Source organism: Bos taurus, chromosome 20 (genome assembly GCF_002263795.3).
Source record: "Bos taurus isolate L1 Dominette 01449 registration number 42190680 breed Hereford chromosome 20, ARS-UCD2.0, whole genome shotgun sequence".
NCBI classification, from domain to species: Eukaryota; Metazoa; Chordata; class Mammalia; order Artiodactyla; family Bovidae; genus Bos; species Bos taurus.
The window spans coordinates 58526787-58550196 of NC_037347.1; the positions used below are offsets into that span (position 1 = coordinate 58526787).

Consider the following 23410-nt stretch of genomic DNA (forward strand, 5'->3'; position numbering starts at 1 on the left):
GCCCAGGGCGCTTCCGCGCGCGTCACCGCCGCCCGCCCCGTGACCTCTGACCCGCGGCGAGGGCGGGAGAGGGGGGCGCGGCCCGCGCGGGCCCGGAGTCTCGCGACGCCCAGGCTGCGCATGCGCCCGCGCGGGGGTGGAGCGGCAAGAGACTAAAGGCCCGCCCACGCGAGACGCCACTGGGCGTACTCCGCCCCCGCCCGCTGGCGCCCCGCCCCGGAGCAGCTCGGAGAGCGCTTTTCTAGTCGCTGACTGCCCCTTGTCGCCGCGTCTCCAGGCGAGAGGGCGAGAAAGCCCTGGACCAGCGGCGGGACGCGTCCTCCGTGAGGAGAAGGCGTTCATTTCAGTTGCTCAGTCGTGTCCGACTCTTTGCGACCCCATGACCGCAGCACGCCAGGCCTCCCTGTCCATCACCAACTTCCGGAGTACACCCAAACCCATGTCCATTGAGTCGGTGATGCCATCCAACCATCTCATCCTCTGTCGTCCCCTTCTCCTCCTGCCCTCAGTCTTTCCTAGCATCAGGGTCTTTTCCAATGAGTCAGCTCTTCGCATCAAGTAGCCAAAGTACTGGAGCTTCAGCTTCAGCATCAGTCCTTCCAATGAACACCCAGTACTGATCTCCTTTAGGATGGACTGTTTGGATCTGCTTGAAGTCCAAGGGACTCTCAAGAGTCTTCTCCAACACCACGGTTCAAAAGCATCAATTCTTCTGTGCTCAGCTTTCTTTATAGTCCAACTCTCACATCCATACATGACCACTGGAAAAGCCATAGTCTTGACTAGATGGACCTTTGTTGGCAAAGTAATGTCTCTGCTTTTTAATATGCTGTCTGAAGTGAAGTGAAGTCGCTAAGTCGTGTCCAACTCTTTGCGACCCGTGGACTGTAGCCTACCAGGCTTCTCCGTCCCTGCGATTCTCCAGGCAAGAGTACTGGAGTGGGTTGCCATTTCCTTCTCCAAGGGATCTTCCTGACCCAGGGATTGAACCCGGCTCTCCTGCATTGCACGCAGACGTGTTACCGTCTGAGCCACCAGGGAAGCTGTCTAGGTTGGTCATAACTTCCCTTCCCAGGAGTAAGTGTCTTTTGATTTTATGGCTACAATCACCATCTGCAGTGATTTTGGAGCCCAAAAAAATAAAGTCTGACACTGTTTCCACTTTTTCCCCATCTATTTCCCATGAAGTGATGGATGGGACCAGATGCCATGATCTTCGTTTTCTGAATGTTGAGCTTTAAGCCAACTTTTTCACTCTCCTCTTTCACTTTGATCAAGAGGCTCTTTAGTTCCTCTTCACTTTCTGCCATAAGGGTGGTGTCATCTGCATATCTGAGGTTATTGTTATTTCTCCCAGCAATCTTGATTCCAGCTTGTGCTTCCTCCAGCCCAGCGTTTCTCATGATGTACTCTGCATGTAAGTTAAATAAGCAGGGTGACAATATACAGCCCTGATGTACTCCTTTTCCTATTTGGAACCAGTCTGTTGTTCCATGTCCAGTTCTAACTGTTGCTTCCTGACCTGCATACAGGTTTCTCAAGAGGCAGGTCAGGTGGTCTGGTATTCCCATCTCTTTCAGAATTTTCCACAGTTTATTGTGATCCACACAGTCAAAGGCTTTGGCATAGTCAATAAAGCAGAAATAGATGTTTTTCTGGAACTCTTTTGCTTTTTCCATGATCCAGCAGATGTTGGCAATTTGATCTCTGGTTTCTCTGCCTTTTTAAAACCAGCTTGAACATCAGGAAGTTCACAGTTCACGTATTGCTGAAGCCTGGCTTGGAGAATTTTAAGCATTACTTTACTAGCGTGTGAGTTGAGTGCAATTGTGCGGTAGTTTGAGCATTCTTTGGCCTTGCCTTTCTTTGGGATTGGAATGAAAACTGACCTTTTCCAGTCCTGTGGCCACTGCTGAGTTTTCCAAATTTGCTGGCATATTGAGTGCAGCACTTTCACAGCATCATCTTTCAGGATTTGAAATAGCTCAACTGTGACAGGGCCCTATCCTGTTTGGGCACCAATGTTGCCCTGGGCTTTGGAGCTTCACCCTGGGCTTTGGAGCTTTGCCCTCCGCTATCGGGGTTTCCTTTGACTGGAGAGCGAGGGATAGGGGCCATGTGGGTGATGTGTGGCTGCCTTACCCCGTTGACAGTTTCATCACCCTCATCCTGCATAGCCCGGAGCCCTGAGCCCCGCAGTCCTTGGGGGTCGGGCTTGTGGCTCCAGGGCTGGCAGTTACCGTCTCTTCCTCCATGAGGGCGACAAGTGGGAAGTGGTTGAACCCGACAGGTGAGCCAACGCAGCACAGCGTCTGTTCTCAGACGACATCCTTTCGATAGGAGATTTGATTTACGAGGAGCAAGGAGAAAATATTAACAAACTTCAGAGAAAACAAAAATGTTTCATCTGTGGGGAGGGAATAGTGGGGCAGCCGCTAAAGATGCAAGGGGCGAAGAACACTGGGCCGAAGTATGGACAAAGAAATGGCTTAGGCAGTTCCAAAATCCAAGTAGTTCTAGGGCAGAACGGGTTCATAATGGGGTTTTATTGAAAGACGAACCTCCAGTAATATGTAGTGGCAGCTCCACTACTCCTTCCAATAAGAGCGCTGGAGAGAGAGACCAGATCTTGAAAAAAGCCTCCTTCGACTCACTAGGGAGCTTGTGTTTGAGCCTCTTCGAAAGATCGGAAGGAAGAGATTATTTTGAAAGATCTTGTGGTCTGCAGTTAGAGAAAGATTGGGAAAAGGCAGGACAGGGAGTCTGAGTAGTAGTCAGCATCAAAAGGAGACACTAGATGAAAAGAATACTTGCACTTTTAGGTAACCCCCTTTAATTTTATATTGAAAAGTAATAAATATACATGCTAAAAAATGCATAGCATACAAAAGAATATACAGTTAAGTTCTGTATGGATATTAAAGGATTGTAGTGGGGTGATTAGTGTCCCCTAAAAGTCATCCTCTTTATTTGGAAATAGATTCTTTTGTATTTTCAATGTATATGTGTATAATGTCTCACAATTTTTTTTTAAATTAACATTACAGAACTAAATTATTAGAGAGCAAGTGTGTTAAACTACACTCAAAAACTAAATCAGAGTTTCTTGGAGTTGTGAGAAGTAAGCCCATGAACTGTGATATAATTACAGTTAGCCTATTCTGATGTCCAGATGAATAAATAATAGCAGAAAAATCTATAAGCTAAGTGAAAGCCTGTATAATCACATGGCTAGAGACAATTCCAGTTAGTTTCCAGCTTTCTCTTAGAATCAAACATTCCTAAATTAGGTAACTAAAATGATGACATTATAATTTGACTTGGTGACTAGATTTTGAACCATCTCAAACTCACATTGCTACTTCATTGCCTTGCCTAGAATAGTTAATGCATGAAAAATTCTGAGTTCCTTTTCTTTCAATACTTCAGCCCTATTTACAGTTACTGTTCATGAAGAATATTACTGAGCCATTGTAGTTTTTGTTTGTTGGCATGATTGATTTTTTAAATTCTCTATAAGGAGCTTAGTACAGTTGGATGCATATCTTCCTCTACAATACCAAAAGCTCATATTTTACAGTAAAGTGAAAACACCCTATATTTTTACTCTATGGAATTCCCCAGTATCACAGTTATCAAAAATAGACTTCAAGTGTATTCTATACATCAGTTTCTAAAGTAGCCACAAGTATTTCTAGTTTCATTTAGAAATTAACAACTCGAGGAATAGCTGAGTATTTATTTGGAAGACCCCCTACTTTTAGCATGCCTTTTTTTTTTTTTTTACTGTTTTTTGTTTGTTTGTTTTTTAACGTGGACCATTTTTTATAAAGTCTTTATAGAATATACCACTACATTGCTTCTGCTTTATGTTCTGGTCCCTGACCAAGGATCGAACCTGTACCCCCTGCATTGCAAGGTGAAGCCTCAACCGCTGGACCACTGGGGAAGACCCAATATGCTTCTTGATTGTGGAATGTTCATTATCTGTAAATGGGACTCTGGGCAGGGGGCTGCTGTATCTTTGCAGTTCAAAAGACTAGAATAAATAACTTTACAGGGAAAAAATGGGGGAGATAGTTCATTAAAAATACCTTGTACTAGTAACAGTTTACCTGGAAACCCCCAAAATTGTCCCCAAGAGTTTTTCTTGGGAGAAGTGTGTGTCATAATGAAATTTTATCATGAAATTGAAATGATTTCATACATAAGGATATGACAGAAAATGATGTTATACAAATACTTGGAATTCTGGAAAATATTAAACCAGTCTTTTGCCTCCAGCTAAATAGAACTTCATCCTAAACAAGTAATTCAGGCAGCTGATAATTTTAAATTATTTGAAGAGCTTCTAATGGAATTCCATACCCTTAGAACCTTAATATCTGCTATGTACTGAATCATGGCTCCTCCAAATTGATATGTTGAAGCCATATCTGCCAATATGACTGTACTTGGTGATATGAGCTGAATATTTGTGTCGTCCCAAAATTCATGTGTTGAAACCCTCATCTCCAATGAGGTGGTTTTAGGAGGTGGGCCATAGGGAGGTAATTAGGATCAAAGGAGGGGAGGACTCAAGGACTGATGTTGAAGCTGAAACTCCAGTACTTTGGCCACCTGATTGAGAAGAGCTGACTCATTTGAAAAGACCCTGATGCTGGGAAAGATTGAAGGCAAGAGGAGAAGGGGACAACAGAGGATGAGATGGTTGGATGGCATCACCGACTCAGTGGACATGAGTTTGAATAAACTCCAGAAGTTGGTGATGGACAGGGAGGCCTGGCATGCTGCAGTCCATGGGGTCACAAAGAGTTGGACACGACTGAGCAACTGAACGGAACTGAGGCCAGGAGGGTGGAGCCCTCATGAATGAGATTAGTAAGCACCCTTATAAGAGTCACAAGAGTACATGGTCTTACACTTAGGCCTTTAATAATTTTCAGTTTATTTTTGTATATGGTGTTAGAGAATGTCCTAATTTCATTCTTTTACATGAAACTGTCCAGTTTTCCCAGAGCCACTTATTAGAGAGATTGTCTTTTCTCCATTGTGTTTTCTTGCCCCCTTCATCATAGATTGATTGATCATTAATTGTGTGGGCTTCTTTCTCTGTTTTCTGTCCTGGTCCATTGATCTAGGGTCTGTTTTTGTGCCAGTACCATTCTGCTTTGATTACTATAGTCTTGTGGTCTTCTCTAAAGTCAGGGCACATGATTCCTCCAGTTCTGTCCTTCTTTCTCAAGACTGTTTGGTTATTTTGTGTTTCCATACAAATTTTTAAAAGCTTTTGCTCTAGTTCTGTGAAAATTGCCATTGGTAATTTGATAGGTTTGCATTCAATCTGTAGATTACCTTGGGTAGTATGGTCATTTCAACAGTACTGATTCTTCTAATGCAAGAACATGATGAATCTTTCCATCTGTTTGTGTTGTCTTCAATTTCTTTCACCAGCATCTTATAATTTTTGAAATACAGAAATGGATAGAGGAAAACATAAGCAGAACACTCTTTAACACAAATCACAGCGATATTTTTTGGATTCATCTCCTAGAGTAATGGAAATAGAAACAAAAATAAATAAATGAGGTCTCATTAAATTTAAAAGCTTTTTCACAGCAAAGGAAATCATAAACAAAATGAAAAGACAGCCTATAGACTGGGAGAAAATACTTACAAATGATGCAACCAACAAGTGGTTGATTTTCCAGATATACAAACAGCTCATATAACTCACCTCCTGAGAAGCCTGTAGGCAGGTCACGAAGCAACAGTTAAAACCAGACATGGAAGAACAGACTGGTTCAAAATTGGGAAAGAAGTATGTCAAGGCTGTACGTTGTGACCCTGCTTATCTAACTTCTGTGCCGAGTACATCATGAGAAATGATGGCTGTGTAAATCACAAGCTGAAATCAAGCTGAAAAGGCTGAGTGCTGAAGAATTGATGCCTTCAAACTGTGGTGTTGGAGAAGCCTCTTAGGAGTCCCTTGGACAGCAAGGAGATAAAATCAGTCAATCTTAAAGGAAATCAACCCAGAATATTCATTGGAAGGACTGATGCTGAAGCTGTGGCTCCAATACTTTGGTCACCTGATGAGAATGATTCATTGGAAAAGACCCTGATGCTGGGAAAGATTGAGGGCAGGAGGAGAAGGGACGACAGAGGATGAGATGGTTGGGTGGCATTTCTGACTCAATAGACATGAGTTTGAGCAAACTCTGGGAAATGGTGAAGGACACGGAGGCCTGGCATGCTGCAGTCCATGGGGTCACAAAAAGACACAACTGAGCGGCTGAACAACTCACCACATAGCTCAATATAAAAAATCCAACAACCTAATCAAAAAATGGGCAGAAAATTTGGACATTTCTCCAAAGAAGACATATGGATGACCAACAGACACAAGAATAGATGTTCAACATCACTAATTATTAGAAAAATGCAAATCAAAACTACAATGAGGTATCACTACACACCAGTCAGAATGGCTATCATCAAAAAGTCTACAAATAATAAATTCTGGAGAGGGTGTGGGGAAAAGGAAACTCCCATGCACTCTTGGTGGCTTCCTGGGTGCCTCACTGATAAAGAATCTGCCTGTAATGCTGGAGGCACCAGTTCAATCCCTGGGTTGGGAAGATCCACTGGAGGAGGGCATGGCAACGTCTTCTTGCCTGGAGAATCCCCCATGGACAGAGGAGCCTGCTGGGCTTCAGCCCATAGGGTCACAAAGAGTTGGACACAACTGAAGTGACTTAGCACATGTACTCTTGGTAGGAATGTAAATTGGTACAACCATGATGGAAAACAGTATGGAGGTTCCTTAAAAAAACCAGAAGTAGAATTATCATATGATCCAGCAATCCCACTCCTGGGCATTAAGATGAAAACTCTAATTCAAAAAGAGAATGCACCCCAGTATTCATAACAGCACTATTTACAATACCCAAGACATCGAAGCAACCAAAATGTCCATTGACAGATGAATGGATGAAGAAGACGTGGTATATTTATACAATGGAATATTATTTGGCTATAAAAAAAGAATGAAATGATGCTGTTTGGAGCAACATGGAGGAACCTAGAGATTATCATATTTAATGAATTCCATTTACATGTGGAATCTAAAAAAATGATATAAATGAAGTTTTTTACAAAACATAAACAGACTCACTGACATAGAAAACAAAATTATAGTTACCAAAGGAGAAAGGAGGGGGAGGGATAAATTAGGACTTGAGGATTAAAAGATATACACTACTATATATAGTCAATTTTTCTTAGACACAGTCCCTGCCAACTACCGATCTGTTTTCCATTCCTATAGTTCAGCATTTTTGCAGAATGTCATATAAATGGTACCACAGTCCAGAATCTTCTAGGACTTATTTCTTTCACTGATTATAATGTCTAGATTCACGCAAGTGTTGTGTATTATAGTTCACTTTATTTATATACTATCATATTTATATAGAATAGTATATAAATATGGGGGGAAATGTCACTATGTAGGGAGGTACCAGTTTGTTCATCCATTAACCAACTTAAATATATTAGGGTCATTTCCAGTTCTGGGCAAGTATTAAGCTACATAAATATTTGTACACAGATTTTTGTGTGAATATAAGTCTTTATTTCACTTTGGAAAAATATCTAGGAATGAAATTACTGGGTCAAATGATACATGTATGTCTAACTTTATAAGAAACTGTAAAACTCTTTTCACAGGTGGTCCTAACTTTTTACACCTCTACTATGAATGTCTGAGAGCTCGGGCTGCATCCTTGCCAGCACTTCATCTTATCTTTAAATTTGTAGTGGTAACTCTGTGGTTATAATATGCATTTCCCTAATGATTAATGATGTTGAGTATTTTTTCATGTGCTATTTGCCATTCATGTAATCTAATTTGGCAAAATATACACTTAATTATTTTGACCATAAAAAAAAGAATAGATAAGCAAAAAAGACCTATTGTATAGCACAGGGAAATATATTCAATATCTTGTGTATGTGCTTAGTCGCTCAGTCGTGTCCAACTCTTTGCAACCCCATGGACTGTAGCTCACCAGGCTCCTCTGTCCATGGGATTCTCCAGGCAAGAATACTGGAGTGGGTTGCCATGCCCTCCTCTAGGGGATTTTCCCAGCCCAGGGATTGAACCCAGGTCTCCCACATTACAGGTGGATTCTTTACCATCTGAGCCACAGTTCCCTATAATGGAAATGAATCTGAAAAAGAATGGACATATTTATATGTGAATCATTTTTGTTGTACACCTGAAACATTGTAATTTTACTACACTTCAATAAAAATTATAAAAACCAAAATAATTGATTAATTTTTTTAAAAGTCACAAAGAAGTTTGCTCTTCCTCTCTGCTCTCTGCCAGGTGAGGGTGTAAGAAGTCAGCAGTCTACAAATCAGAAAATATTCCTCCCCAGAACTCCACCATGGTGGCACCTTGATCTTGGACTTGCAGGCTCCAGAATTGTAAGAAATAAATTTCTATTGTTTAAACCATCCAGTGTATGGTAGTGTGTTAAACAGCTTGAACTAAGACATTTGGAAATAGGGACTGTGAGAAGGGGATGAAGGTGAAATGAAGTCCTAAGAAAGTAGGACTGAAAGTCACTCAGTCATCATGTCCAATTCTGTGACCCCACAGTTCTACAGTTCATGGAATTCTCCCGGCAAGAATACTGGAGTGGGAGCCTTTCCTTTCTCCAGGGGATCTTCCCAGGTCTCCCAGGGATCAAACCCAGGTCTCCTGCATTGCAGGCGGATTCTCTACCAGGCCTCCCTGTCCATCACCAACTCCTAGAGCTTACTCAGACTCATGTCCATTAAGTTGGTGATGCCATCTAACCATTTCTTCCTCTGTCATCCCCTTCTTCTCCTGCCTTCAAACTTTCCCAGCATCAGGGTCTTTTCCAATGAGTCAGTTCTTCAAATCAGGTGGCCTAAGTATTGGAGCTTCAGCATCAGTCCTTCCAATGAATATTCAGAACTGATTTCCTTTAGGATTGACTGGTTTGATCTTGCTGTCCAAGGGACTACCCAGGGTCTTCTCCAACACCACAGTTCAAAAGCATCAGTTCTTATGGTCCAACTCTCACATCCATACATGACTACTGGAAAAACCATAGCTTTGACTAGACAGACCTTTGTCAGTAAAGTAATGTCTCTGCTTTTTAATATGCTGCCTAGGTTTGTCATAGCTTTTCTTCCAAGGATCTAGCATCTTTCAATTTCATGGCTTGCAGTCACCATCTGCAGTGATTTTGGAGCCCAAGGAAATAAAGCCTGTCACTGTTTGCATTGTTTTCCAATCTATTTGCCATGAAGAAACAGTGGAAACAGTGTCAGACTATTTTTGGGGGCTCCAAAATCACTGCAGATGGTGATTGCAGCCATAAAATTAAAAGACACTTACTTCTTGGAAGGAAAGTTATGACCAACCTAGATAGCATATTGAAAAGCAGAGACATTACTTTGCCAACAAAGGTCCATCTGTTCAAGGCTATGGTTTTTCCTGTGGTCATGTATGGATGTGAGAGTTGGACTGTGAAGAAAACTGAGCGACGAAGAATTGATGCTTTTGAACTGTGGTGCTGGAGAAGACTCTTGAGAGTCCCTTGGACTGCAAGGAGATCCAACCAGTCCATTCTGAAGGAGATCAGCCCTGGGATTTCTTTGGAAGGAATGATGCTAAAGCTGAAACTCCAGTACTTTGGCCACCTCATGCGAAGAATTGACTCATTGGAAAAGACTCTGATGCTGGGAGGGATTGAGGGCAGGAGGAGAAGGGGACAACAGAGGATGAGATGGCTGGATGGCATCACTGACTCGATGGACGTGAGTCTGAGTGAACTCCAGAAGTTGGTGATGGACAGGGAGGTCTGGCGTGTTGTGATTCATGGGGTCACAGAGTCGGACACGACTGAGCGACTGAACTGAGCTGAACTGATGGGACCAGATGCCATGATCTTAGTTTTTTGACTGTTGAGTTTTAAGCCATCTTTTTCACTGTCCTCTTTCATCTTCATAAAGAGGCTCTTTAGTTCCTCTTCACCGTCTGCCATAAGGGTGATGTCATCCGCACATCTCAGGTTATTGATAATTCTCCTGGAAATCTTGATTCCAGCTTGTGCTTCTTCCAGCCTGGCATTTCACATAAAGTGGGCAAAAATATTCAGATGACTACCTCAGAATAACTAGCCAAAACCCTTTGGTTTTATCAGTGTGGCAGCTGGGGGCCACAGGTTCTGTTCTTGAGCCAGAACCCAAAGCCACATTCAGTCCTTGGCTCTGCAGCTCCATTCCATCTCTTACCCACAGAGGACACACAGGGTTCTGTGAGAAAGCCCATGTTTATTAATGATGAGGTACCTCTGAGGAGGAGGTCATCTCTGAGATGTATTTGAGTATAGAGCTGTCTGACATCTGTGTTAGCCTGTCACCTTTTTGGGGCCAGACCATCTGGCTTGTGGGTTCTTAGTTCCCCAACCTGGGATTGAACCCAGGCCCTGGCAGTGAAAGCGCCGAGTCCTAACCACAGGACCACCAGAAAATTCCCTAAAACAGTCATTTAGAAATATGAAGTGTCCATATGCCTATCTCGGCAAGCTGGATTGTGATTTATTAATATCTCACAACCGACTGGCCTAGCAAAGCTGGAAGTTGCCCTGGTCTCTCTTCCTCTTCTTCAGGATGTAATGCTATCAGATCAGGACTGTACCCTTACAACCTCATTTAATTTTACTTCCGTAAGGCCCCACATCCAATATGTCACATTAGGGGTTAGGGCTTCAACCTACAAATTTTAGCTGGACACAAACACTCATTTCCCAACACTCATAAATCTTTATATGTCTTGTTCCTAACCCAATAGAATCATAAATTTCTTCTAGATTAAATCCTTATATCAATATCATGTGGCAATGTATTAATAGTATCTGTTCTGTTCAGTTGCTCAGTCGTGTCCGACTCTGACCCCCGTGGACTACAGCATGCCAGGCTTCCCTGTCCATTACCAACTCCCAGAGCTTACTCAAACTCATGTCCATCAAGCTGGTGATGCCATCCAACCATCTCATCCCCTGTATTAATAGTATAGCAGAGAAAAAGTCAGCTCGATGGCCTTGAGTCAGTCATGGGACCTCTGTGAGCCTCAGCCTATTCAGATGTAAAGTCTAGATAGCAACTCTTATAAATATGTTATGAGGCTCAGAAGGGAGGTGTGTCAAGGGTATGGAATCATATTCATGAAATAATAGCTAACTCTAATCCTTTTAACATTTTGTAGCTTATGAAGCACCATTGTCTACATCATCCTGCTGAATGAAGACCTGAATGCCTCAGACACTTCTGGCTCCAAGCTTCACGATCTTTAAGGTCTTAGATCAACTGGTATAGTGAAAAAAAGTGTTCATTTTAAGATAACCTTGATCTTCACTAGGTCATCATTTGTTTTACGCAATGAAGTAATTCAGTGCGTTGGTCTAGCTCTTGGGGTTATCAAGAGATTGTGTTAATAAGTCTTCTGGCAAGGAGAAGAAAATATCAGTTGTTTTAATGTCTATTCTTTTGTAAAATTAATCAGTTACTTGCTATTTTCCTTAAATAGTTGTTCAGAACACATATAGCCTTGTAAGTCCAGTCACAGACACTAGGTGGCACCATAAGAGCCTCACCTGCACCAGTTCCTGACAATCCAACAGCCCTTTTTCACCATGTACAGCCTGAAAACATGCTCAAGATTTTTAGCACAGAATCTAGGGTGAAACTTAGGGAAATGTTCTTCCTTTTCTGTGTAGAGTGTATATGTTTTCTTTTTAAAACGTTAATCTCCTAGTTTGAATCGTACAGAGAGGAACAAGGCTCTCAGGGCAAACTACAGCCAGTGTGAATCTAGTGAGGAGACTAGGTCTGAATCCCAGTGCTGATGCTTAGCATCTGGTTTTCCAGGAGATGGTCTCTTTCCTGCCCTGTATCTGCCTCTCACTGGATTGCTGGGAGGACCAGACAGAGTCATGTATGAGGACTGCCTTCTGCTTCAATTAGAAACCAAGGTTCTTTTCTGCCTCTGCAGCCCTCCTCTTCCTTGGGAGGCTCCCGCCTTGCACCAGCTCTGGGCCCCTGCTGCCCTGGCCTCTCCCTACTCTTTTCTCAACTGCACGATCCCTTTAAACATTTAAAAGGACTCTGGCATCAGATTTATTTTCAGCTTCCACTCAAACAGCTGAAACTTGCGCTTCTTAGTGTCCCTCACACCAGTGGTCCAGCTCCTCTTCAATAGCCTTACGGCGCAGAGTACCGAGTGGAAGAACACAGGCATAGACATGTACTATCACCCTGGTCATAAACAGCTGTGTAGATGTAAAGAACAAACTTTTGGACTCTGTGGGAGAAGGCGAGGGTGGGATGATTTGAGAGAATAGAGTTGAAACATGTATATTACCATATGTGAAATAGATCACCAGTCCAGGTTCTATGCATGAAACAGGGCGCTCAAAGCTGGTGCACTGGGACGACCCTGAGGGATGAAATGAGGAGGGAGGTGGGAAGAGGGTTCGGGATGGGGGACACATATACACCTGTGGCTGATTCATGTCAATGTATGGCAAAACCACTACAATATTGTAAAGTAATTAGCCTCCAATTAAATAAATTAATTAAAAGATTCTACTGGCCTAGAAAAACTTTTACTGAAATTGGTAAAATGTTTCAAAAAACAAAAAAATAAAATAAACAGCTGTGTAACCCTGAGCACATCATTAATCCCTCTGAGCATCAGTATTCTAGGGGATGAAAATATCTGCCCACAGGAGAATTAAGAGAATAAGTAGATAAAAAGAGATTTTTTAAAAGATACATTTTTATGATTTTATCTTTTGCATCTTCCACATATGTGACCTCTCCCTGTGACCCAGAGGTACCGCTCTGAAGGGCAAGTGGATGAATGGGTAGACTAGGATTATTAGAGTAAAATGCTCATAAGGGGCATGGTGTAGTTTACTTGTAAAACAGGTATTTCAGTTCAGTCAGTTCAGTCGCTCAGTTGTGTCCGACTCTTTGCAACCCCATGGACTGCAGCACGCCAGGCCTCCCTGTCCATCACCAACTCCCGGAGCTCACCCAAACTCACGTCCATTGAGTCGGTGATGCCATCCAACCATCTCATCCTCTGTCATCCCCTTCTCCTCCTGCCTTCAAACTTTCCCAGCATCAGGGTCTTTTCCAATGAATCAATTCTTCACATCAGGTGCCCAAAGTATTGGAGTTTCAGCTTCAGCATCAGTCCTTCCAATGTAATTGAGAGATAAAACTAAAGGCTTAAGGAAAGTAGGGCTTAGTGATTATGCTAAAATATAGTTTGGAAATAAAACAGGGGAGACCCAGGTTATCCCCACCTCCTGTTGCCCCACCACAACCACAGAGGGTCGTGAGGACCACAGAGGAGGAGCCTCAGAGGAAGCGGGCCGGGAGGGCAGAGGAGCTGGGTTGTCCCCGCATGGTCAGGCCACCCAAGATGGCTGTCCTCTTGCTCTCTGTACATCCCCTGCTTGACCCATCCTTGTGTCACCTCCACCCACTCACCTGACTGCCCTTCCCTCTTCAGTAAATGTCTATGTACTTGCCCCAGGCCCAAACTAGTGATTGCTTTAATTCTTAGGGTAAAGAATCCTCCTGCCATGCAGGAGACCTGGGTTCAAACCCTGGGTTGGGAAAATCCCCTGGAGAAGGGAAAGGCTACCCACTCCAATATTCTGTCCTAGAGAATTCCATGGACTGTATAGTCCCTGGGGTCGCAAAGAGTCGGACACGACTGAGCGACTCTCACTTTTCACAGTATCTCCACCTTGCTGGCTCATGAAAGGAGTGGTGAGGAGGTGTTCCTCTGCTGGTTTCCCTGGTAACCAATGAGCCAACCTGACATCAGTTCCCCCATTCATTGGTGACCTCCCTTCCCCCAAGGAGTGAAGACAGCTGTCATGTCCAGCCTGCAGGCTGCCACACACACACGGCAGGAGTCACTCCAGGACCTTGCTTCACACAGGTCAGGCCCTCCTTTCCCTTAACACCATTGATGTCTCTGGCACTGAATCCCGGGGGCTTTCTTCAGTCTTTTATTGGTTGTTTAATTTTTTTTTTTGGTTGCGCTGGGTCTTCTTTGCTGCACATGGGCTTCTGTCTAGTTGCAGAGGACAGGGGCTACTCTTCCTTGTGGTGCGCAGGCTTCTCACTGCAGCGCTTGTCACAGAGCACAGCCTCCAGGCACGCGGGCTTCAGTCATTTCGGCACATAGGCTCAGTAGTTGTGGCGCATGGGCTTATGCTCCAGGGCACGTGAAATCTTCCCAGACCAGGGATCGAGCCGGTGTTCCCTGCATTGGTAGGAAGATTCTTATGCACTGTACCACCATGGAAGTCCTCTTTCTTCAGTCTCTGAGCTGGCCAGTACTCGGTTTGCAGGCCTGTGGGGTGTGACAGTTCCCTTTCTAGAGTCCAGCACGCACCTAAGCGTGAAGCCACGAAACCTCGGTGCGTTCCTTCACCCCAAAATCAGGGAGGTGGAAAAAGTCCACAGCGTATTAATATATTTAGTCAGTTAGTCCTCAAAACAGCCCTACATACCACTATTGCCCACAGTAAGGCCGCAACACACAGCTATCATTGGCCCATTTTACTGAAGAGGAAAGTGACAGGACTTTACTTCAGGCCAGCTGGCTTCCAAGGCCATGCTCTTCTTAACCATCACGTCACACAGCCTTTCAGTAAATGTCAATGCCCTGCACTCATCCCACCCCATCTCTGTTTCAATGCCAGGGTTAAGAGGTTGAGTTACAGAAGTTAGGCTGCCACGTGTTTCATGCTATTACTATTTATGGTCTGCACTCTGCAGGATCTTCAGGTGTGGTTCATCACCTGTTGTTTCTTCTCCCTTCCCCAAACCCTGCTGCTGCTGCTAAGTCACTTCAGTCGTGTCCGACTCTGTGCGACCCCAGAGATGGCAGCCCACCAGGCTCCCCCATCCCTGGGATTCTCCAGGCAAGAACACCAGAGTGGGTTGCCATTTCCTTCTCCAATGCATGAAAGTGAAAAGTGAAAGTGAAGTCGCTCAGTCGTGTCTCTTAGCGACCTCATGGACTGCAGCCCACCAGGCTCCTCCATCCATGGGATTTTCCAGGCAAGAGTACTGGAGTGGGTTGCCATTGCCTTCTCCACCCCAAACCCTACCATGGACCTAAACCTTCATCATTCTCTGCTGTGCTCACCTGTTTCAATAAACTTGCTTGTGGTTCATGGAGAAAATCAGTGCCATCAGGGGTGGGTCCTCCCAGCTTCTCTCCTTCCCTCAACTAACTTTATCTTCAAGGGCACCCTCTCCTCCCCCTTGGCCACCAGTTTTCCAGGAAGAGATGTCTCCATCTTCCTATTTTAGTCCCTCTTCTCCTTCACCTCCTCCAGGATTTCTCTTGTGTCTCTGTCTCCAACTTCTTCAACCTTCCCCCTCTCTGCTACATCCTTTCAGCATATAAACCAAGTAAGGTCCTTCCTCTCCTTCACAATATCTCCACCCATAATTGTCCCAGATGTCAGAAATTTCCAGCCACCAGTCCCTGGACTCTTCCTAAGTAGTGAAGATATTTCACTAATTCATGAAAAAAAATTGAGAAAATTAGGATAATATAGGGAGTTTCTCATTAAGCTAAAGTAATTAAATTTAAATGACTTTCTTTTGTTCTAATGTTATGACTTTTTTTTTTTTTTACTGTTCTGATATTCTCTGTATAGGACACCCTCTGTGGGTCCATATCCTCGGATGCAGGGGGCTGACTGTACTGCGCCATTTTATATAAGGGACTTGAGCACCTGTAGAGTTTGCTATCCTTTAATGAATAGCCCCTTGATGAAAGTGAAAGAGGAGAGTGAAAAAGTTGGCTTAAAGCTCAACATTCAAAAAACGAAGATCATGGCAACTGGTCCCATCACTTCATGGGAAATAGATGGGAAAACAGCAGAAACAGTGTCAGACTTAATTTTGGGGGGCTCCAAAATCACTGCAGATGGTGATTGTAGCCATGAAATTAAAAGACGCTTACTCCTTGGAAGGAAAGTTATGACCAACCTAGATAGCATATTCAAAAGCAGAGACATTACTTTGCCAACAAAGGTCCGTCTAGTTAAGGCTATGGTTTTTCCAGTGGTCATGTATGGATGTGAGAGTTGGACTGTGAAGAAAGCTGAGCACTGAAGAATTGATGCTTTTGAACTGTGGTGTTGGAGAAGACTCTTGAGAGTCCCTTGGACTGCAAGGAGATCCAAACAGTCCATTCTAAAGGAAATCAGCCCTGGGTATTCTTTGGAAGGAATGATGCTGAAGCTGAAACTCAGTACTTTGGCCACCTCATGGGAAGCGTTGACTCATTGGAAAAGACTCTGATGCTGGGAGGGATTGGGGGCAGGAGGAGAAAGGGACGACAGAGGAGGAGATGGCTGGATGGCATCACTGACTTGATGGACGTGAGTTTGAGTGAACTCCGGGAGTTGGACAGGGAGGCCTGGAGTGCTGCGATTCATGGGGTTGCAAAGAGTCGGACATGACTGAGCGAATGAACTGAACTGAACTGAATGAATATCCTAGAACAAATCCCCCAAGGGTCCCAGGGATGATGGTATACTGTCTATCAGAAGTGGGAAGACTTGGCTTGAGCAATGAAGGAACCCTTTTCATGTGTTAAGAGAACGAGATTTGGGGCATCATTGTTATTGTGCATAACCTAGCCCAGAAGTCCTCAAGCTTTTTGGTCTCTGAACATCTCTACCCTCTTTACACTCTTATAGAACGATGAAGGACCTGTATTGACTATGTTTCCTTACTTTCTGTACTCTTAATGCTCTGGTGGGACTTCCCAGGTAAAGAATCCCCCTGCCAATGCAGGAGACACAAGAGACACGAGTTCCTGGGTCTGGAAAATCCTCTGGAGGAGGAACTGGCTACCCACTCCAGTGTTCCATGGACTGAGGAGCCTAATGGGCTACAGTCCACGGGATCAGAAAGAGTCAGACATGACTCAGTGACTGAGTATGCACAATGCTCCAGTGCCTGGGAGCTTGCTGGCCCAGGAGAGACTGCCCCTTTGAGGACGAGCTGATTCCAGAGATAACAAACTCTCCCCTTGAGAATATGCCTTTCATGTGCAAAGTAACCCATCCAAAGCCATATCCTAAGCCCACCACCCCCAACCATGCCCTTTATCCAGCCCATGGCACTCCTATTCTTTGGGTTGTACAGGGATACGCTGTTTTATTGCACCTCACATATACTGCCTTTTTTTTTTTTTAAACAAATGGAAGGCTTGTGACAAACCTGCATTGAGGAAGTCTGTTAGTGCCATTTTCCTAGCAGTTACTTTTTTAAAAAAAGACTACTTTTTTTTTAATATAACACTATATAGTAGAGTAATGCTCAAAATTCTCCAAGCCAGGCTTCAGCAATACATGAACTGTGAACTTCCAGTTGTTCAAGCTGGTTTTAGAAAAGGCAGAGGAACCAGAGATCAAATTGCCAACATCCGCTGGATCATGGAAAATGCAAGAGAGTTCCAGAAAAACATCTATTTCTGCTTTATTGACTATGCCAAAGCCTTTGACTGTGTGGATCACAATAAACTGTGGAAAATTCTGAAAGAGATGGGAATACCAGACCACCTGACCTGCCTCTTGAGAAATCTGTATGCAGGTCAGGAAGTAACAGTTAGAACTGGACATGGAACAACAGACTGGTTCCAAATAGGAAAAGGAGTACATCAAGGCTGTATATTGTCACCCTGCTTATTTAACTTATATGCAGAGTACATCATGAGAAATGCTGGGCTGGAAGAAGCACAAGCTGGAATCAAGATTGCTGGGAGAAATATCAATAACCTAAAATATGAAGATGACACCACCCTTATGGCAGAAAGTGAAGAAGAACTAAAAAGCCTCTTGATGAAGGTGAAAGAGGAGAGTGAAAAAGTTGGCTTAAAACTCAACATTCAGAAAATGAAGATCATGGCATCTGGTCCCATCACTTCATGGGAAATAGATGGGGAAAAAGTGGAAACAGTGTCAGACTTTATTTTTTGGGGCTCCAAAATCCCTGCAGATGGTGACTGAAGCCATGAAATTAAAAGACGCTTACTTCTTGAAAGGAAAGTTATGACCAACCTAGATAGCATATTCAAAAGCAGAGACATTACTTTGCCAACAAAGGTCCATCTAGTCAAGGCTATGGTTTTTCCAGTGGTCATGTATGGATGTGAGAGGTGGACTGTGAAGAAAGCTGAGCACTGAAGAATTGATGCTTTTGAACTGTGGTGTTGGAGAAGACTCTTGAGAGTCCCTTGGACTGCAAGGAGATCCAACCAGTCCATTCTGAAGGAGATCAGCCCTGGGATTTCTTTGGAAGGGATGATGCTAAAGGTGAAACTCCAGTACTTTGGCCACCTCAGGCGAAGAGTTGACTCATTGGAAAAGACTCTGATGCTGGGAGGGATTGGGGGCAGGAGGAGAAGGGGACGACAGAGGATGAGATGGCTGGATGGCATCACTGACTCGATGGACGTGAGTCTGAGTGAACTCTGGGAGTTGGTGATGGACAGGGAGGCCTGGAGTACTGCGATTCATGGGGTCACAAAGAGTCGGACAGGACTGAGCGACTGAACTGAACTGACTGATTGTACACTTTAATAGACTGCACAGTCTACTCATACACAGTATAGTGTAAACGTGACTTCTATATGCACTGGAAACCAAAAAATGTATGTGACTCACCTTATGGCCACATTTGCTTTACTGTAGCGTCTGGAACCAAACCTACAGTATTGCTGAAGTCTGCCTATATTCACCTTTCCTAATCACCCAGGGCAAGACACAGGAAACCCCAGGACAGTGCCTACACCCTAGAACATGGGAATTACTCAATCAGCCAACCCGAAACCTGCTTACCCTTCCTTGCCTGTTCCTTTCTACAGAAACCGCCATGAGACTCCCAGTGATGATTTCCCCTCACTCCTTCGACAGCCAGCTATGACAGTGCAGGCCTCCTACTCTTAGGAACAGACTTCCCTTTCAATGACAGTCATCGACTGAACTAACCATACCTGAGTAATAACGAAGTCTACATTTTGAAACAGGACCCCAACTGATTTTGTTTATATGGATTCTCTATGTTGATATTTACTGTTTTAGATATTAAAACTGAGAAAATGCAAAAATACCTAAATGAATCCATTATACTTTAGCATAGTAACATCTTAATGAAAAAAACTGTATTTTCCAAAACAAAAAAAATAACTGTGGGAAGAGTAGCCCTATTTCAGTTTTTGCAATTCTCTTTAATGTCTAACTGAGTATAATGCAGCTGGATTTGGGGGCCTGCTTCTGCATTCAAAGAGCAGCATTATCACATTGTGGAAAATTCCACCATATATTCATGAGCGATTGAGAATAAAAAAGGCAAATAATATTTTAGCATTTAATCATCTATTTTGAAATTGACCTCATCAGATCAGATCAGTCGCTCAGTCGTGTCCGACTCTTTTTGACACCATGAATCGCAGCACGCCAGGCCTCCCTGTCCACCACCAACTCCCGGAGTTCACTGAGACTTACGTCCATCGAGTCAGGGATGCCATCCAGCCATCTCATCCTCTGTCGTCCCCTTCTCCTCCTGCCCTCACTCCGTCCCACCATCAGGGTCTTTTCCAATGAATCAACTCTTAAGTGAAAAAGTTGGCTTAAAGCTCAACATTCAGAAAACGAAGATCATGGCATCCGGTCCCACCACTTCATGGGAAATAGATGGGGAAACAGTGGAAACAGTGTCAGACTTTATTTTTCTGGGCTCCAAAATCACTACAAATGGTGACTGCAGCCATTGACCTCATAGACCCGCTGAAAAGGTCCCCAGACCACACTTTGAGAATGCTGCTGGTGCTAAGTCACTTCAGTCGTGTCCAAGTCTGTGTGACCCCATAGACGGCAGCCCACCAGGCTCCCCCATCCCTGGGATTCTCCAGGTGAGAACACTGGAGTGGGTTGCCATTTCCTTCTCCAATGCATGAAAGTAAAAAGTGAAAGTGAAGTCGCTCAGTCGTGTCCGACTCTTAGCGACCCCATGGACTACAGCCTTCCAGGCTTCCTCCGTCCATGGGATTTTCCAGGCAGGAGTACTGGAGTGGGGTGCTATTGCCTTCTCCGTTGAGAATGCTAACCCAGACAATATTGACTAATACAAACAAGTCCTTTAGAATTCCTGATGCTGGCCTCCCCCTGCCCCCAGCCTGGCCCAGCCCAGGCTTCGAAGCCTGACATGGGGCTCAGAACTCTTATTCCCACTGAAGGACCTCTGCAATATAATTATTATCCAGTTTGTGAGTTGCCCACCCAGGGTTGGGGGTCAGTCTTTCCTGGTGGGCCAGTGGTAAAGAATTCCCCTGGCAATTCAGGAGACCTGGGTTCCATCCCTGGGTCAGGAAGATCCCTTGGAGGAGGAAATTGCAACCCACTCTGGTATTCTTTCCTGGAAAATCCCATGGACCAAGGAGCCTTGCAGGCTGTAGTCCATGGGATCGCAAAGGATCAGACATGACTGAGCAACTGAGCACACGCACACCCGGGGTGGCGGGGGGCGGGTGTGGGATTTAATTACATTACGAGTCCATCCGTCCTACCTGTCTCACTGTGGTTCCTTCTTTAGGTCTTTAATTGTAGAAGATCTTTTCTGGGACGCCCTTCATCAGTGGTTGTTCTCAGATAGTTGTGATTGTGGTGTGCTTGTGAGAGGAGGTGAGCTCAAGGTCTTTCTGTTCCACTGTCTTGGCTGCTCTCCTTTTCCTCATCTTAAAAGGCCACCAATCCTACAGGATTAGGGACCCACACTTACAACCTCATCTGACCTTAATCACCTCCTTCAAGGCCCTATCTCTAAATATAGTCACACTGGGCATAGGACTTCAACCTATGAATTTCAGACTGGGGTGCGGAACGCAGTTCAGTCCATAACAGGAGGTGAAAATTGAAAACCGAGATTGTGAGGGAAAAACAACAAAGCTAAAGAAAGAGGTGAAGCAACGTGCTATAATGTGTTACCAGGCTGGCTACTACTTCATATAAAACTTCAGAAAAACAAAAACAGGCTGGTAAATGCAAGGCAAATTGGGCTCTTCCGGAAGGACTGCAAGAAAGAATCCCATCTTGGACTATTCTGTGGTAGGAAGATGCTACTTGCCTGAGTCCCTGCCCCAACTCCCATCTCCTATTTCCTATTAGTCAAGCTTCACCCCCATGGAAAGCTAACTCAACACATTACTGGGTGGTGTCAGCAAGCCTTTCGGTGCATGCAGGATGGCTAGATTCCATTCTGTGTGATGTAGCATTTCATCCAAGCGCAGAAGTTAGGGAGGGATACAGCCTGTGAGATTCCAGGCCTGGGGCATTTTAGTCAGACCAGCCAGCCCAACAACTGCTGCAAAAGTGGTGGTGGAGGGGGTGCAGCCTAGGAGTTAGAAGCAAGTGTCAGCTGAGACAGAGATGTCTGATGCAGTAATTGACATCTGTAGAAGATTCAGAACTACTACTACGCTGTTCTAAGTACAGAGGTGGCTATCCTAAACTCACATTTCCTGAATGGATCACAAACCTGAAGGTCATTGAGAAAGTGCATTTTGATAGTCATGGAAAATCCTGCTGTTCTTCAGTCGCTAAGTCATGTCCGACTCTTTGTGAACTGCAGCACACCAGGCTTCTCTGTCCTTCACTATCTCCCGGAATTTGCTCAAACTCATGGCCAGTGAGTCTGTGATGCATTGCAAATGAAGTGTATTAAAAATATTACACCAGGGCTTCCCTGGTGTCTCAGATGGTAAAGAATCTGCCTGCAATGCAGGAGACCTGGGCTTGATCCCTGGGTTGGGAAGATCCCCTAGAGGAGAGCTTGACGACCCACTCCAGTAGTCTTGCCTGGAGAATCCCCATGGACAGAGTAGACTGGCAGGCTACATCCATGGGGTTGCAAAGAGTCAGACATGACTGAGTGACTAAGCACAATGAAAATATTTAATAACCAAATAGTATAATTCAGCCAATTTGAACAGAGGAGTCTTAGCCTTTAATAAATGTTATGTTTGATATCCTCCATATCCAACTGTTAATACTGGTTACTACATTGTATCCTTCAGATTTGTTTAAAAACCAATGGAGTAAGTTACACTATAGTTTTTCTCATGAAACGTGAAATTTATCAGATGGCTGTGAAATAAGTGTGAGAACTCAAGATATATTCAGAATGGCAGTCAAATTGAGAGCTGTCTTATCTTGTCCAACCAATTTTTAATTGAAGTGACACTGGAAATTGCCTTGGGAGATGACATGGCTTATGCTTATTACAAGACCACTATGCTCTTGCTATTTTAAAGAACAAAAATATATGAGCTCTACTACTTGACACTCAATAGTAAGATTGAGTCATGATTGCCTACCATAGTCTTAAACCCTGAACTGTGGAACATCTTCATTGCTGTTGAATCTTTTTGAGTTTTCAGATTTATTTTTTCCTGTAGTATTCATTGTTAGATTCAAGGTTTATCACGTGACTTGTCATGCACATGTGTGTCTTTGTGTGTATTTTGTATTTAGGGAGTAGAGTGGTTATTTCAAGTGGCTTATAGAAGAGCAGGCATGCTCAGCTGACAATATTAAAACTTCCACAGGATTGAAAAATAGGTATATAAGTTGTTACCTCCAAAACAAACTGGAGTCATTGACAGAATCAACAGGGATAGCCAGGATGGTGTAGCCATGGGAGCAGCATTCCCAGAGGCATCAGCAGCTATAAAGCATTACCTGCAAATTCCGTGAACAAGAGGCAGAGAATTAAGATGATGGTTCTGATGGCCAGAAGTCACACAAAACTCTGAGATCCACACAAAGTACATCATGTCTCCTCGATTAGAAATTAGTTCTTTTACTGATACCCAAGCACCCATGCGAAGAGAGAGCCAGCTCATTGGAGAAGAGCCTGATGCTGGGAAAGATTGACGGCAAAAGAAGGGGGGCGGCAGAGAAGGAGGTGGTTAGATAGCATCACCAACTCGATGAACATGAATCTGAGTGAACTCCGGGAGATGGTGAAGGACAGGGGAGGCTGGTGTGCCGCAGTCCATGGGGCTGCAAAGAGTTAGATATGACTTAGCGACTGAAAAACAACAACAAGCACCTATGATCTCCAAATATCAGCCTACAGCCCCATCTTCCCTACCAAGTTCCAGACCATATATTCCACCTCAAAATTCTACCTCAAAAGTCTCATGCCTCAAACCATGTCTATCAGAAGTCTCACCATTGCTTCATATTTCCTA

At 44.0% G+C, this 23410-nt stretch overlaps 1 long non-coding RNA gene across 1 annotated transcript; it reads right to left on the reverse strand.

The window, feature by feature from the left end:
• Window positions 1-4918: 4918 nt before the first annotated feature.
• Window positions 4919-22785, reverse strand: LOC132343250 (uncharacterized). Its single transcript, XR_009491989.1, has 3 exons — window positions 20726-22785; window positions 5738-5988; window positions 4919-5550 (listed from the first exon to the last, which is right to left on the reverse strand). It is a non-coding gene; the product is annotated as an uncharacterized lncRNA (long non-coding RNA).
• Between the last annotated feature and the right edge of the window lie 625 nt (window positions 22786-23410).